The 15,925-nt window shown below is 42.3% G+C and overlaps 1 long non-coding RNA gene across 5 annotated transcripts in view; it reads right to left on the reverse strand.

The window, feature by feature from the left end:
- Positions 1 to 15,925, reverse strand: part of LOC109307169 — a 393,364-nt gene that overhangs the window by 152,039 nt on the left and 225,400 nt on the right. For all 5 annotated transcript variants that reach the window (XR_002100183.1, XR_002100186.1, XR_002100187.1 and 2 more), the window contains one exon: positions 1,366 to 1,435. This is a non-coding gene — a long non-coding RNA (uncharacterized LOC109307169). The remainder of the gene's footprint in view (positions 1 to 1,365; positions 1,436 to 15,925) is intronic.

Below are 15,925 nucleotides of genomic sequence, written 5' to 3' on the forward strand. Positions count from 1 at the left end.
AGCAGCAGCATGCTGTCATCCCACACAGATCTGGGGGCCTGCATCCCCAGGGAAAAGTCGGGATCCACCCCACAGCCTTCCTGGGGGGCACGTTCCCCAAGATCTGTGTGTGGGATGGCAGCAGGCTGCCGCGGCTAGCAAGTGATACAAGTTTTGCTTTGAACAGTTTGAGGTGCAGTTTCCCAGAAACCCCCACACCTATCTCTTTGAAACTTGGCAGACCTCATGCCCTCAGAAGAGACTGCCATCCCTGCAATGATCATCTGAATCAGGCAAGAAATGACAAAGTTATAGACATTTTCATGATTCCCCATTATAACCTGTGGGCAAAACACTGAAACAGCAAAACAGTTTCAATGAAACAAAACAGAACAGTGCTTCAAAACAGCAAAACAAAACACCATCCCTTTGAAACAGTGAAATGGAAATCAAAATGAAATAGTGCTGTTTTGCACAGCCCTAACTTCTGTACAAAGGAACATTTTTTAATGCAAATTTCACCGTTTCACAGGTGATTTGAAGTTCCTATGCCTTTTCAATCTCATATACACAGCACATCTGTGATAAAAGAGTAAGAGGTAAAGCAAAACATTTTTGCAAACAAAATCTGGGACACTCCACAGAAGTGACACCTACTGTAGACCTCCAGATCCAGCAGTTCAGCTAGAACTGAAAGTAAGGTGTTATGGCCTCAGAAATCAGTGCAGAGACAGAGACAGAGAGAGAGAAACTGTCAGATATCTTCTACAAACCATGCGTCCTTATGCATGATTCTGCTCTGGTTTCAGAAGTTGATCTGAGAAATATTTTGCTGGAATAAAACTCATTTCAGAATATGAGGACACAGCCCTGAAATTCAGATCCACTGTGAAAATGCAAGATGGTTTGTTGCTGTAGGCTCAGAATATTAGGGAACATAACTAAGTGGAAGCCACAGAAATTCCAGGGCCTCAGTGTTTTAGATGAACTCACTTAACTCCAAATTATAATCATATCAGAGTGAACTGAACTTTTATCTAGACGTGAGCCTCTCCGTCAAGAAACAAGCCAGAAGTGCCAGAAGCCTGTGCCCTGGGGTGTGGAGGGAAACCTCATCAAGCCCTCATTGCTTACCAGCAGGAATGTCGGCAGCATGGGCTGGAGAATCCCTGGCACCGCTGCCTCCACACTTTCTTAGTAAGTGCCAGATCCAGCTGGAGAGGTGCAGGCTGGAATACATTATAAAAATGTGCCCTGCCTCAGCTGGGAGGAGGGAGCACCTGAAGGAAAAGCTGTCTCCCATCCTAACTTGCCCCAGCAGGGGTGAATGGAAGGACAGAGCAGCAGTTCCTCCTTCAGAAGACTCAGAGGAGTCTTTCCACTTACCAGAGATCCAACAGATGAGAAGCACGGGCACACTCCATAAGCAGTGGAACGTCGAGGGCTCCTAGTCATGCTGTGGGAAGAAAGAAGATGACAAACTGTGAGTTGTTTGAGGTGAGAAGCAAATATTCTCCAGAGACCCTCAAAGAAAGGACTTATATTTGGATTCTATTGTTAACTTTATTAAAAATGAAACCCCATCTAGGGGATAGGACTTGGGAAAAGATATCATTTCACCCCACAGACTGAGTTAAACTTTGGGGCTAAGGGCTTGTGCTAAATATACACCAAACACATGAGGATAGTGATTTGGTGCATTTCTACCAACAATTTGATTAAGACCAGTAACATCAGGTTGGCACAAGGATGGCGTGCAAGGGGAGGTGGAGCCCCTAGGAACACTGCTTGGCCAGCAGATAACAATGCTGTTGAACAGGAAACCTCCCTCTGCTTTCATATTTCACATCAAAGCATCGCAGATTAAATGAGGGTTTGTACCATTAAAAGTTTGCTTCCTGGTCAAAGTCAGGTCCAAAAAGCGGGCTCCACTGAAGCCCACACCTCAAGGTGTAAGCAACCTACTAGGGCAACACGTTGTCAGTTACACAGCCCCTCAGTTGTATTCAACACTCACATTTATTTGAATAGAAATATGAGCACTTTTCAAACGCACTCTTCTGGTATAAAACAATACTTGATAATGAGATGGTTTAAAAAGGAGAGTAGAATCTGGGGGGAGGAGGGACAAAACAATGTTTTCCTTAAAATTTGTAATTTACCCTTCTGAATACATTATGTGGCCATGAGATTTTACATACCAAACTGATGACCTTTAGCTTTGATCACCTGCCTCTGGCAGTAATTCATACATGAGCACACCTACACAAAGAAAGCCTACCAGATACTGTCATTTGTCAGTATAATTGGTCACTCTAAATATTCATGTAAATAAGAAAGTTTATGTTTCATGTCATTTGTTTTAGTTTGAACTTTTTAGAGCTGGTGAAAAGAGCTAAGTTGACAGCCCTTAGTGCTAAAGCCAGCCACCTTTTTGTCCAAGAATCAAATATGATACAGCGGTAGCCAACCAAGTTTCATGCAACCTAATATTGATGGATGATCTACTGAAATAAGATACCAGGTTCAGACAAGAGGTTTTGGCATTTTTCCTGGGATTGCCAACAAAAAGAGTTATGAGTGACAATTATCATTGGAGATTTTTAAAGATTTCATGGCAAGTAAATGGGAGCTGGCAGGTAGTACCTCAATCCCCTTGATTTTCAATGGGGTTCAGGTGCTTAAACACCACTGGTGACTTAGACAAATCTGCCATTTTTGTTTATCGTGGCAATACCATTATCATACAAGGAACTGGACTGATTCTACTAATTCTTTTACAAGATCATCTCCATTCACCTTCTAATTCTATGAACCTACAATCCCTTACATTTGAACCAGTGACTTGGTGTAGAAAGATGAATATCTGAGTCATCCAGATCTCCATTGCTTTAGTCATTTTGACAAAATTAAAGCTGTTATATATGGATGATTCACTCTGGATTTATCCATGACATTCTCAAGGTGACAATAATTTTGCGCTGCAGGGTATTATTTAGGTGGAAACAACCTGTAATCATTAATTCAGGCTGAATAATATATATTTTTATTAAGCATGGGTTCCTTGACTATTTATTTCTCATACATATCTACCATTTATTGATATGCCACCTCACAGATTAATGTGGAGATGCTTGCTTCATATTAGACAAGTGTTGATGCTGACTATGAATCAGAGCCTTACTAATTAGCAGCTCCAAGTCTATCAGGAAGTTTTAGGCACTTATTGATTTTATTCTTAATTTTACTCCTTTTTGAACAAGGCTGGGGATGGTAAGCTGGGGCACTGGTACATTCAAAAAGAAAAAGGGAGGGGGGAAAATTGGTAGTTAGTATTTACTGTTCCTTCTGTACTTTTTCAAGGATGAACTCAAATAGATTGTTTGGAGGAAGGTTAATGAATTTAGGTCAATGTCTAAAACAGCTGCCAACAGATGGAGAGAGGCTGGGGGGAATAATCTGCCTGAGGTGAAGAGAGGTTCTTAGAGGAGCAGCAAAGCACACTGTGAGAATTCTGTCTTTTTGCCAGGTCAACTAAAATGCAATTTATGTGATCAATAAACAGAAGTGCCATTATTATGGATTAACCATATGTTTTCACCAGTTAGAAACTTCCACAGTACCAAAGACAATATGTAGAATTTCTTGACCTTGTTGAATAAGCAGTCATATGGGAGGTATATATGGATAATGTACAGAAGCGGGGGGGGGAAGACAGCCATAACAGAAATGCAAGATGTAATGTTATTGCATGACTAGCTGTTTTAAAAACCACATGTGAAAAGAAGCTTTGACTTTGCATTATCTAAAATGCCTGTTTTCAGATAGCAATGTCAATTCTTCAGCAAGGGTAGAGTATATGAAGATATCACACTGAAAAATACAATTATGGCCCTGCTCTTTGAAGGTAGGTACTTCTTTAGTCTACCATTTGTATACCACTGACATTCTCAAAGTCACTACTCAGCTGTCATCTAATCCCATAAGTACTTCGTAAGTCCCCTAAGCATCCAAGTTTCTTCTAGTCAGCATTTGCCAAGTCATGTAAACACCAGTGCAACCGCACAGCTAAACTCTGGGATTCTCAGCCTAGGTAGGGAAATGTCTATTTCATCAGTTTTAAGCATATTTTAAGCATACTAATGCTTGTTAACTACCAGCCTCCATATCAGCAGGTTTAGAAACAGGCCACTAATAGCAGTGAGCCCTACAAAATAAAGCCATGAACCTGGGTAAATCCAGGACTGTAGCAACACAGGTACAGCAGTGAACAGAGTTCACTATATACGTGCCATACAGCTGAAAGGGATGTGGTCTCATCCCTTTGATGTGATCCTGGATGCCCGTGAGCTCCTCCTTGAAGCTCTGTACGTGATCTCTGAGCTCACCAACCAAAGCTCTCACCGTAGTCCCTGCTTTCAAGCAGGTCCAGAGCCTGCTACTCCTCACTCTTTCCTTCCTCCCCACTGTCAGTTCAGCACCAGGAAAAGGAGTCGACCAAATGAGCAGAGGCAGCACAGAGATTTAGGCGCTGCATGCAAGCAGGGGCTGCACATTGCTGCCAGCTACTCCTCCCCTCCTTTCCCCTGCTGCTCAGGGGTAGGGAAGGGGTTGAGCAAAGAGGAGAAGAGACTGGGCAGAACCTGCACTGACCAGCAGAAAGCTCCTAGAGCTGACAGCACATGCAGAGCTCCCAGCAGGAGCCGGACTGGTGCGCACGTGAGCTGGGAGAACTCACTGTGCATGCATCCCACAGCCAAAGATGTGTGTGTTGGGTGTGGGGTGGAGGGGCAGCAATAGGATGACCAGGCTGCCACACAACCTCTAAATCCACTATGGCCACTGACACAGAAACATGGAGGGTAAGCATTCAAGAGTCCATTTTTTAAAGGGACCACTTGGTTCAATCAAAAATAAACTCCTGAAGTAGCCCAGCTAAAACAGGAAGTTCTATTTCAGACTTCATTACATAATGCAGCTGAGGGAAGCATTCCTACTGATTAAGCCAGTAGTAAGGAAGCATAATACTCCAAGCACTTGGCGTAGTCCCTGATGATCATCAAGCCAACTGCTTAGCTGTAGCAACCCTACTAAATCCTCTCCCTGCCATTTTCTTTCGGACTAGCTTTGACAGTTTTCTGCTCAGTTGGCCCCTATATTAGGCAACTAACTCACCATGCAATATGGGGAGCCTTGGGCCTTAGGAGTTAGGCATTACAACACTAAATACCTTTAAGATCAGGACCTTTTAGCCCTATCCACAAATTTTTTTCGGGGTTCTTGATGACAAATTCAAACCAACTTCTGGCCTCTTCCTTTGGCCAGAGGTTTTCTGCCTCTTTCCCTACTCAAAAATAATAAACCTTCATATCTATTCCAGCCCCAGGTTTCCTTCTGATGCTTTCACATCATTTTCTACCTTTCCAATCCCTGTGGATTATCACCAACTCCCACTTCACCCAGTTTTCCTCCCATTCCTAATCTATCCCCAATTCTTTGTCCATTAGCCTGTTAATCACAGTGTCATCTTCTGCTGTTCCCTTTCACTGCATGCCATCCATACAACCTGGTCAAGATTCTGTTTCGGTTGGTTTAAAATCAGTTTTTAAAAGCTGAAGTAGCCAAAGTCCCTCTTTCCTCAGCTAAAGAGTAGAGGTTTATTTGACCCATTTGGGTCCACACTGAAATCAATAATGCATGTTTCTTTTACTTTTTCTGACACTGTGCCCTCACTTGATAGTCCTCTTATGTGCTAATGGTCCACAATTAATACATTTAGCGTATATAATCAGGGATGAAGTCATGTCCCTCCTGCAAGCATGACCAAAATATTAAAATTAGGCAATTTGCATTCATAATGGTGCTAAATTTTGTTTAGCAGCCAAGTCATGAACATAGAGCAAACAGACTTAAATTCACAATTTTAAGTGTTAATATGATGGTGAAGCCCACAGTGGGGAAGAGATTGTCTGGACTGAGAAGGAGCACATAGGGTGATAAAACCATTTAACAATAAAAGTGTTTCCTTTCAAGCAAAGGGCTATCTTTTACTCTGTGCACACTTAGCACAATGTAGACCTTATACTGACTACAGTATCTAAAACAATAGTATTTAACCATTTAAAATACATTCTCAAGCTATACAGTAGTTCTCCTGCTTTTTTGGGAGGGGGAGAATATAAATCACTGAGATTTGAAAAATAGGTGGACTATAGCACAAATTATATTTTAATAAAGCAATCCTTATGCGGTCACAGCCCTTCTGTCAGACCTAAAACAAGAATATCACTACTGACAAATAGTTTACTACATAGAAAAGCATTATATAAACTATAGCAAAATCAATCTCAGCCAGAATTATAATAATCAAGAGCTTTAAAATAGATATCCTACCCTAGGAGTAATTAAATTCAAGTTTAAAGAGTGGTAGAAAAAATATTTCAGGAAATGCAAGTGTAATTAAATGGTGAATTAGATTAGTTTCAGATGATTATTCCAGACTGAAAAATATAGTTAGTATGAGTGCAAGAAGCTGTACACAGTGAATGAGGACTGGAATTAGAATAATAGAAAAAATAGAGTTGGAAGGGACCTTTCTAGTCCTGCTCAGGTGATTTAGCTAGAGTATTTAAATCATCTCACAAATGTTGGTCTAACCTTCACTTAAAGGCTTCCAGTGACAGAGGTCCCACAGCTTCTCTAGGTTTTCCTACCGTGCTTAAATGCCCTCATACTTTAAAAAAATCTTCTATTTAAACTAAATCTCGTAGGCAATTTAAGCCCATTACTTCTTGTCCTGTCTCCTGTGGACATAAAGAACAATTGATTGTCATTCTATTTATAACAAGCCATTTGAAGATTTGAAAGATCTGAAAGTTACCAAAACCAGCCTCCCTCAGCCGCTATTTCACTTCTTTAAACCAGGGGTGTTCAACACCTGGCCATAGGCTAAATGCGGTCTGCAGAACCATCGTATCTGGCCCCAGCACTCTCTATTGGCCAGGAAGTTTGGCAGCAGGGGAGCAGTGGCTGTTAACGGTACTACATGCAGTACTGTTAGCAGTAGCAGGGAGCAGTAGCTACATGCCTGCCACCAAATTCCCAAACCCGAGGCCTATGTGGCCAGGCCAGGTGCAACCCCTTCCCCTGTGGGGCTGGGATGCTCCCTGCCCACCCAGTTTCTGGATCAAAGCCAGGCCGTGCCCCCTACCCTCCTGTCGGGGCTGGGCCATGCCCCTTTCCCTCCCTGCAGGGGGGACCTGGTCACACCTCCTGCACCTCCCTCCTGCAGGGCAGAGCCACATCGCCTTCCCTCTCCACAGGGCCAGGTCGAGCTCCTTTCCCCTGTAGGGCTGCACTCAGGCCAGCCTGTCTCCCACCCCACTCCGTACAGCCAGATGGTGTCCACGCAGGTTCTGGATCAAGAACACTGGTTGGATCCAGCCTGCGGGCAGACCGGGCACTGCCAATCCAGTCTGCCAAGAAAAAAGGTTGAGCACCACTGCTTTACACTATTCCTCCATTCTCTGCTCATACGTCATGTTTAGACCTCTCGGTGTTCTTGTTTCTCTCCTCTGGACTCTTTCCAATTTGTTGATATGTTTCTTGAAGTGAAATGCCTCACACTAGACATAGCACTCAGGTAAGATCTCACCAATGATGAATAAAATGAAAGAATCACTTCCTCTGACCTGTATATGGCCCCCTGTTAATTCATCCCACTATGCTATTAGTGTTTTAGCAGAGATATTACACTACTGACCTATATTCAACTTGTATTCTACTAAAGCCTCATTTTTTCCTACAGTATTGCAGCCTACCCAGTGTTTCCCCATGTTGCATTTGCGCATTTGATTGTTCTTTCCTAAGTGCAGTACATTGTATTTGTCCTTACTGACTTATATCCTGTTTACTTGAGAACATTTTTCCAGTTTATTCAGGTCATTTCAAGTTTATATTCTGTTCTTGAAGTGACTACTAACCCACCCAGCTTGACAAATTTAATAAGTCACAAATGAAGATATTGACCAGTTTTGACCTAAGACTGACCTCTTGGAAACCCTACTTGATACCTCTTCCTGGTTAGACCATGAGCCATTGAAACTCTGAGCACTGGTTATCCTAAGGCATGAACCTTATAGTATTAGAGATAAGTTGGTTTATTTTATGGGCTAGTATATTTAGTTTTGAAAACGCTCAGAACATTTCTCCCTGTCACAAATCAGCTGAATTCGTGTCCTGTAGTGCAGAGGTGGTTAAATAATGCAAAAACAATGCTTGCAAAAATTCATTTAAAGTCTAACTGGTGATTCGGTTTAATCCTGGTCAAGGTCCTTTTCTGTAACATTCACTCTAGCCATTTTTTTATGAACATTAGATAAATATTTATTTTCAACCTCAAATTCACCATTATACTTTTAATCCATAGCTTCTTTATTCATAAGTAACAAATTGTTACCCTAAAGAATTGGTCAAAATTTCTTCAACAAAAAATTGGTACAAAAAGTGGATTCTCTCCACATGGTAACCTTCTGTGGAAACTTTCTTTTGACAAAAACAAACAAAATCTACCTTTTTTCCTGATTTCATTTTTTTTTATCTTCCCCTGTCTTTTTGAAGCAAAGAAAGGAAGCCAGTTTTAATAAAAAGTTTTGACAATATGAAAAGTTTCCTTTGGTTTAAGCAAAAAAGGCATACTTCGCAAAAAACACTGAAAAAATTTGGGGCAGTGGAATTATATAATTAGAAGATAACTGAACTCATAACAACTATCCCATTTCAAAACAGCATGAGGATTATGAAGTTAACTGCTTACAACTCAGAAAATATGAAATTTAAAAAGTGAACACTCATCCCTTATTTCCCCCTCTGTACATAGCCTTTAAAATAAAGCCTTTACTTTTGTGTTCACAAGTTCTTATATACATGTATTTGAAGATACAAGTAGGAAAGCCTGCACTGACTGAGAAACAGTGTATAATCAGTAAAAAAAACAAAAAAAAGGAAAGTTTAAAAAAAATTGGAATGAACTAATTGTTTTAAGCTTTTTAATATTCCAGGTTCTTCATAACAAACTAAATAATAAAAAACCCCACATCTTTTCCTCATTAAATTCCAACAAAATTCAGGAGATTTTAAAATTTTCTGGCAAAAATTGTATATCCATAGAAAAGATAATTCCACTGACAAAATATTTCCTCTGAAAAAATAACATTTAAAAGGAACTACACATACCATTTTTACATGCACCAAGCTAAGTGACTGTATAAATAAAATAGCCTGTATCCAATTGCTCATAAGGTAAAAGTGATCATTATAACAAATTAGCAAATTAGTTGTATAAAGCTTTTGTTTAAAATTAGGCCCAGAATAAGTACTTCTCAACATTTCTGGACTCAAGAGATGCCTTATTAGACCCAAGACACCCCTCAGAAAATGTCAGCTCTTAGCTTTCACTTGTTTTTAGCCTGCAGGAAAATACTGTAATAGATCAGTTCTTGTGTTGAACTCAGAAAGACAACAAGTCTGGCACTATGGATTCCTATTTGAAATCCCTGGGTTTATCTTGTGTATTACATGTAGGTGTTAAACACTGAATAGTGCTAATATGAGCAGCACTCCATGGCAACCTTGAACACCACAAGTTGAACACAATGGCTGCATCCAGATGAGCGTGGCCATGTGGTACATGCTGCCGCAAACATGTCTGCAGTGCTACATATCACACTTTCAGATGTTCTCCACACTGCAAGGGAGTGCTGTCCGTGCATAGACTGGTCCACTGTTTTTTGTCCATGTTTTTTTTCCAAAAAAAATAATAAAAACCGGAGCAGCGCATGCACAGGCAGCGCACACCACTCAAAAGCAGAGCCAGGCCACTCGGAGTCAAGTAACAATACAGAGAAAATGCTATAGACAAAGTTTCAAAGCAAACTAGAAAGCAGCCAGGGACCTTGTGGGCTACTGCAGTCAACAATGCCACATCTAGCATATTTCAGATGGCTCATGTATGCTTACACATGTTAGAATCATATTAAAGGGACCCCATGTATCAGTGAAGTCTAATCCCTTAAAAGATGCAGGATAAGGTATTCTGTTCAATAGCTAATTAAAGCTCTATCATTCATTCATTTATCCAGGCTCATTTTGAACTTAGCTATGCTATCTGCCTCCACCACCGCCTGTGGCAATGAATTCCACAGGTTAATTATATATTGTATAAAAAGTTGTACTTTCTCTTGTTAGTGTAAGCCAAGTGGCGGCCCAATAGTTGCCACCCCTGGCCAGTATCAGGGATGGTGTGGTGAAAGTGGGGCAGGGCTTCCAGCCAGCACCAATTTACTTTCCAGCCGGCCCCTGCTCCCCACAGAGCAGCCCGTGGTCCCAAGAAGGTCTAACACTTAACTGATTTAACTATTTACATTTTATTTACAAATCAAGAATAACAGGAAAGGTTATTTACAAGTGAACTTAAATGGCATACCCAGAATCACAAAACAAACCAGAATGCATTAGTCAGCCCTCGACGCAAGAACCCCAGGTAGGGTAACTGGCAGCTGTCAGCCACTGCTGAGATGCTACCACAAGGAAGCAAGGTTGTCACTCCCAGCAGCTCCCACAGGCTTCCCAGTAAGCGACAGACTGCAACAGGTTAAGCTTTTCTGGTCTGCAGCAATCAAATTGTATTAAACCCCAACCACACAAAGAGGCTGAAGGGTGACCCTCCCTAGCAACCAAAAAGCAACAGAGCAGGCTCCTGCAGCAATCAGCATGACCCAGGCACAAAGCTCAGGGACTCCATCCAATGACAATCAGCTGCAGAATAAGGGACAGGACCGAGTCCCCTCTGCAGCAGTCAGTGGCAGAGGGTCAGCAGCACAGGCAGCTCCCAGGGGTCGTTGCTCTAAACCCCTGCTCCAGATGACTGGTTGAGCACCCCACATGCCTCGTGGCTTGCCAGTCCTGCTCTGAGCGCCGGCCTGCACCCCGAGCTCCCAGGGACCCTCGTCCAGGCGCTCTGCTGCTCCTCAGGATCCCAACGTCTTGCCTGCTGCTGTCCTGCTTCCCCGGGGAAGGTAAGAGGTTTCCTCAACTCGCTAGCCCAGCTCCCTGCTCCGGATAACAATGCCGCCTGCACTCCTGGCCGCCTCTTCTCCTCAGTGGAGTTGGGGGCCAACTACCACCCCTAGCCTCCGGGATGCCTGGTATTTCCAGCACACTGTGATGGGGCTTTGGGGCACCAGCTCTCTGCCCCAAGCCCTGGCCACAGCTCCCCCTCTGCTGCAGGGCTGGAGGCACGGCCGACTGCCGCTGCCTCCTCCTCCCAGGGCCTTTGAGGCTCTTCAGAGGGGTCTCTAGGCTCCCTCCGCTGGGTCAGCTCACCCCAGCTCTTCTTAGGCCTCCTGCATCGTTCCCCGGAGTCACTGTCAGCAGCCCCTGCGCCAGTTCAGCTGCTGCTTTTATCCCCTCCGGCAGTCCCTCCTTGGCTTGCAAACCGGCCAATCAGGACTCAAGGTGGTGGGCCCCCAACCCCAGCCATCCCCCTTCCATGCAAATGAGGGGATTGAAAACCCCTTCTTTCGACTGGCTTCTCCTATTTCACAGGGCAGGGCTCCCCTGCTCCACCCTTGGGGTCGCTCAGAGTTCACCCGCACCAGTTCTAGCCCAGGGTAAGCATCTCAAACCAAACTGGTGAGCCCACATTGGCAGTCTATTACATTAGTTTTAAATCTGTCCCCTACTAATTACAGTGGGTACCCCTAGTTCTGTGACTTGGTGCACAACAGTTCCCTGTTCACTTGGTCCATAACCTTAATGATTTTATAGTCCACTATCATATCCCTCCTGACATGTCCTGGCAAGCTGATCCACTTCATCAGCATCTACAGATGTCGCCCAGGACCACTTTCTTGCAGGATCAGCCCCCTGCCATTTCCAGAGCTTCAGGGACCTGATCCTGCAAGACAACAGCCCCAGGTGCCATGCCCCAAACTAAGGCATGCATCTGAAAGCAGGAGCTCCCCTGTTTGCAGATAGGTGCCCTGAGCCTGATACGTACACCACAGGAATCATGCAGGTATTCCAAGCACATGCAATAAGCAAACAGACGTCCTCCCCTGTAAAGCACAAACTGTGGCTACCTTTGGTCACAGCAACATTTCTGGGTACTTGCTAGATACTGACATTCAAAAAGCCCAAGGGCAGAATCAATTTAAGTTACATGGTTTTCGATAAGCAACATAATTTAGATTGCTGGCAAACAGAACACGCATTCACCCTTTGTTGGGAGGGTGGACTACTTAGGGTGGGTTCTGCCATTTTGAAACCAATCTGTGGGTGCCAGACATCTGTTCTGTTATAGGTATAGGTCAATTTCTGGTCACTTATGCCAGTAAAAGTGTAATATCCATACCTGGCCTTGGAGAGTGACAAAGGGCAGGGCTGTCTTTTTGCTTCCAGCACATGCTGCTGTAAAAAAATGTTATGATAGCACAAAGACAACATCTGTTTGAGCCCTAAGACAAGTATTTCAGGGCATTTTACAGGTAGAATTCCCCAGTTTCACAGCTCTAAAAATGAGTTGCTGTGAAATTTTCCCTCCAAATTTAATTTTTTTGTTATAAATTTCACCTTTTATTTTATTAACTGAAAATTAGCTTCAACACAGTGAGCTGAAGGACAGGTGACTCTTTCAGTTAAGAAGCAAAAACCTGATGCCTTTAAAAAAAAGTCTGTTAAATCATACTATAGCTATAGTGCTACATTATATCTTTATCAGCTTGCTTTCTTTCTGATGGAGGCATTTTTAGTGTTGAATCATTTGCAGACTACATTGCTTCCAGTGCAGAAATATGATCTCTGAATTGTGAATGTTCTCCCAAGTGGTTGATAGTGACACTATTAGTTATTCATTGATGTGTTTTACAAGTTTTTTTCAAAGGCCATGGGCTACATGCCTATTTGTTCTTCATAGCATGCAGCCAGAATTCTGCAGTGAAAGAGATTATAAAATATTTTACAGGGTTCGTGGATGGTGAAGAGATGGTGGATGGCATGGGAATAATTTCATAAGCCTTCATCTAAGCACTTCATCTTAAACTGCAGCATGGTCTTACTAATAAACACTCATCTTAGCTATTATGGCTATTTCTTCCAGAAGTTAGAAGTGTATTCCTAAAATTATTCCAGTATAAACCAGCTTGTGCATCTGGAGAAGAGAAGACAACTGGGAACTTCCAGAGAAATTTTAAAACAATCATAAAAACAGCACATTCTTAGATATTCCAGTCCAGTCAATCTTGTAGCATTCAGACTTTAATGTACAGAAGACTTTAATTCACACATTGCTGTGCCCCAGGAAAGCACTAAGAGAAAAGATAGTGTTGTCCAATATCTAATGCATTAAAGTGGGACTCAAGAGACGTCAGAGCTATTCCTGTCTCCATCACAATTTTATGTGTAATCCTCAGCAAGTCACTTCACCTTTGTGGGATGGGGGCAGAGGTCATGGCACTGGCTAAGTCACTGGTGGCACCAGATGACAGTAGCAGGAGCTGCTATTTTTCCACCCCAAGTTGGCAGCCAGAGCTGATGCCCCACTTGCCTCTCCTTAGATATGCTACTGCACTTAGGTCAATGGGGTCTGTAAGTGTTACTATAACTAGGGTTAGACAAATTGTTTTCCTGAGAATAGCTTACACACTAAAAATGAATTTTATGGTCAACAAAAACTGTTCAAATTCAAACAGTTTAAACTAAAATGGTAAAAAGTTTGATAAATGAAACTGGCTTTTTTTTTCATCTCCATGATTTGAAGTGACATATTGTTTCAAAACTAAGCTAGCCGTTTTTATTTCACTCAAAATATTTTTTCATTCCTGTGAGAAAATAAGATGAATTGTTTGGATTGACCCAAACTGATTTTGAGGGCTTTTTCTCCTATGTTTTGGTTCAGCTCTGGAACTGAAAATGCAATTATGAATAGATAATACAAAGGTGGAAACATCTAGTACAGAAAAAGGTAAAGAAACAGAATTTGTAAAGTCGCATGAACATGTAAAAAATCAGCAAGTGATTTCTCTTCATTTTTCAACAGGTCTATATAAATCCACAAAAAAGTAGTGCTAGATAAGTGTTCATCAAATACGCAACATTATATGTACTTTCTTACACAACTATAGTTTGATGGCTCTGTGTGTGTGCGCGCATGCATGTGCATACTTAAAGACTATGGATTTTGCCCAATTTTTACCTTCAACTTGTAAAGAATAGTAGAATCTTCATCCATTTCCCATATACTCAATTTTATGTTGCTTTAACTGAATGCAATACAGCCCTTTTGTAACAGATTTAGGTTCAGGTTTTCTGCAGGTTAGAACAATTTATAACAAATTTATAAATTTCTATGTATAGAATCTAATTATTTGGGAGTGGTCTTAAAATTTGAAATCATCTTAGATTCAGGTAAATATGGCATTTTAATCAGCTTACCAAAAAGCACTTCAGAGTTTTTCTATTACAGATGGCAATCCAGGTAATATTTAGGCTGTTACATCTTGGGGTAGGTTCCAAGAAAAAATTAACTGCAGTAGGACTTTTTCTTTAAGACCTCCATATTTCCATGGGTGTTAAGGTATGTTACAAATTATGCTCTTAAAGCCAGGTGCAGTTCGCTCTAGGCTGGGGCAATGGTCACACAAAGCAAGTATCCCAAGTCAGATACAGAATTTTTATTCGCTGCAGCGAGGTGCCTCCAAAGAGGGATCCTGCCTACCAGAAATAATACTATTTTATACTTTGTTAGTACGTCAGCGTTAGTTCGTGATTAGCTCATGCTCGTAAAAATACCCAATTATCTATTAACTAAATCACTCTTCTATCCAATCAAGCGGCACTATGAGCATGAACACCGAAGTTTAACTCTCGTGACTACATGCCCCATATTTTTTTGCCCAGATGTATCTTATCTTATAAAAACAATCCTTGTAGCCACCTTCAAGGTTTCTCTGTTGACAAGGCTCCTCTGTTGACTGGATTCAGCTAGTTTCATATCTTATCAGTAACCCTTACACAGTACCCCTCTTCCCCCAGCTGTCTCGTAAGTGCTGTGTCCGCTTTAATGAAATGGAGGCGAAAGGACAAGGAAATAGCCTCACTGGCTAAGCCTTGCTTTAGCCCTACAAGATTATTATACTACAAGTATCTACTTTTGATAAGGGAATTGTCATAGATCTATTAACATCAAGTACACTGTACTAGCTCCTAGGCTCTTTCCCCACTTAGGAAAATGAACAAGTGTCTTGCAATTCTGGCTCTGCTGATAGCCCCATGAGGTGTCAGTCCCAGCTGCCCATGTGGCATAGCCAGGACCAAGAACCTGTCAGATGCAGGGCTCTCAGGCCCTGCAGCCATGGGGCACAGCTGTGGTCCCCCAGCTGCAGTGGTGCATGGAGTTCCCCCTCATACCTGAGGCTGAAAGACCACATTGGCTGCGACCTCCCAGCCCCAGGAGTGCAATGTGCTCTCTGAGGCCTGGGAGACTGCAACAGCTGTAGTCTCCCCACAGACTGCTCACACATGCAATTAAAGCTGGATAGAAACCAGCTACAAAGTTTTTACACATTTTCAAGCAATAACTTTATAGCAGATAGGACCTTTTTGAGGCAGGATAGTTAATTTGCATGTGTAGCCAGTCAAAACTTATTGTGCAACAAGGTAATTGTGCAATATATACAACATATAGAGACGGGTTTAGACACAGCTTTGTGCTGGGTGCATATGGGGCTTCAACTAGGAAAGATCTAGGTCAAATCTGAAACTGGCAGAGGGTAGATTCAGGCTAACTATCAGGAGGTGCTACTTCATGGTCAGGGCAGCTAGGATCTGGAACCAACTTCCAAGAGAAGTGGTGCTGGCTCCTACCCTGGGGGTCTTTAAGAGGAGGCTA

Source organism: Crocodylus porosus, unplaced genomic scaffold (genome assembly GCF_001723895.1).
Source record: "Crocodylus porosus isolate Cpor-Errol unplaced genomic scaffold, CroPor_comp1, whole genome shotgun sequence".
Classification (NCBI taxonomy): Eukaryota; Metazoa; Chordata; order Crocodylia; family Crocodylidae; genus Crocodylus; species Crocodylus porosus.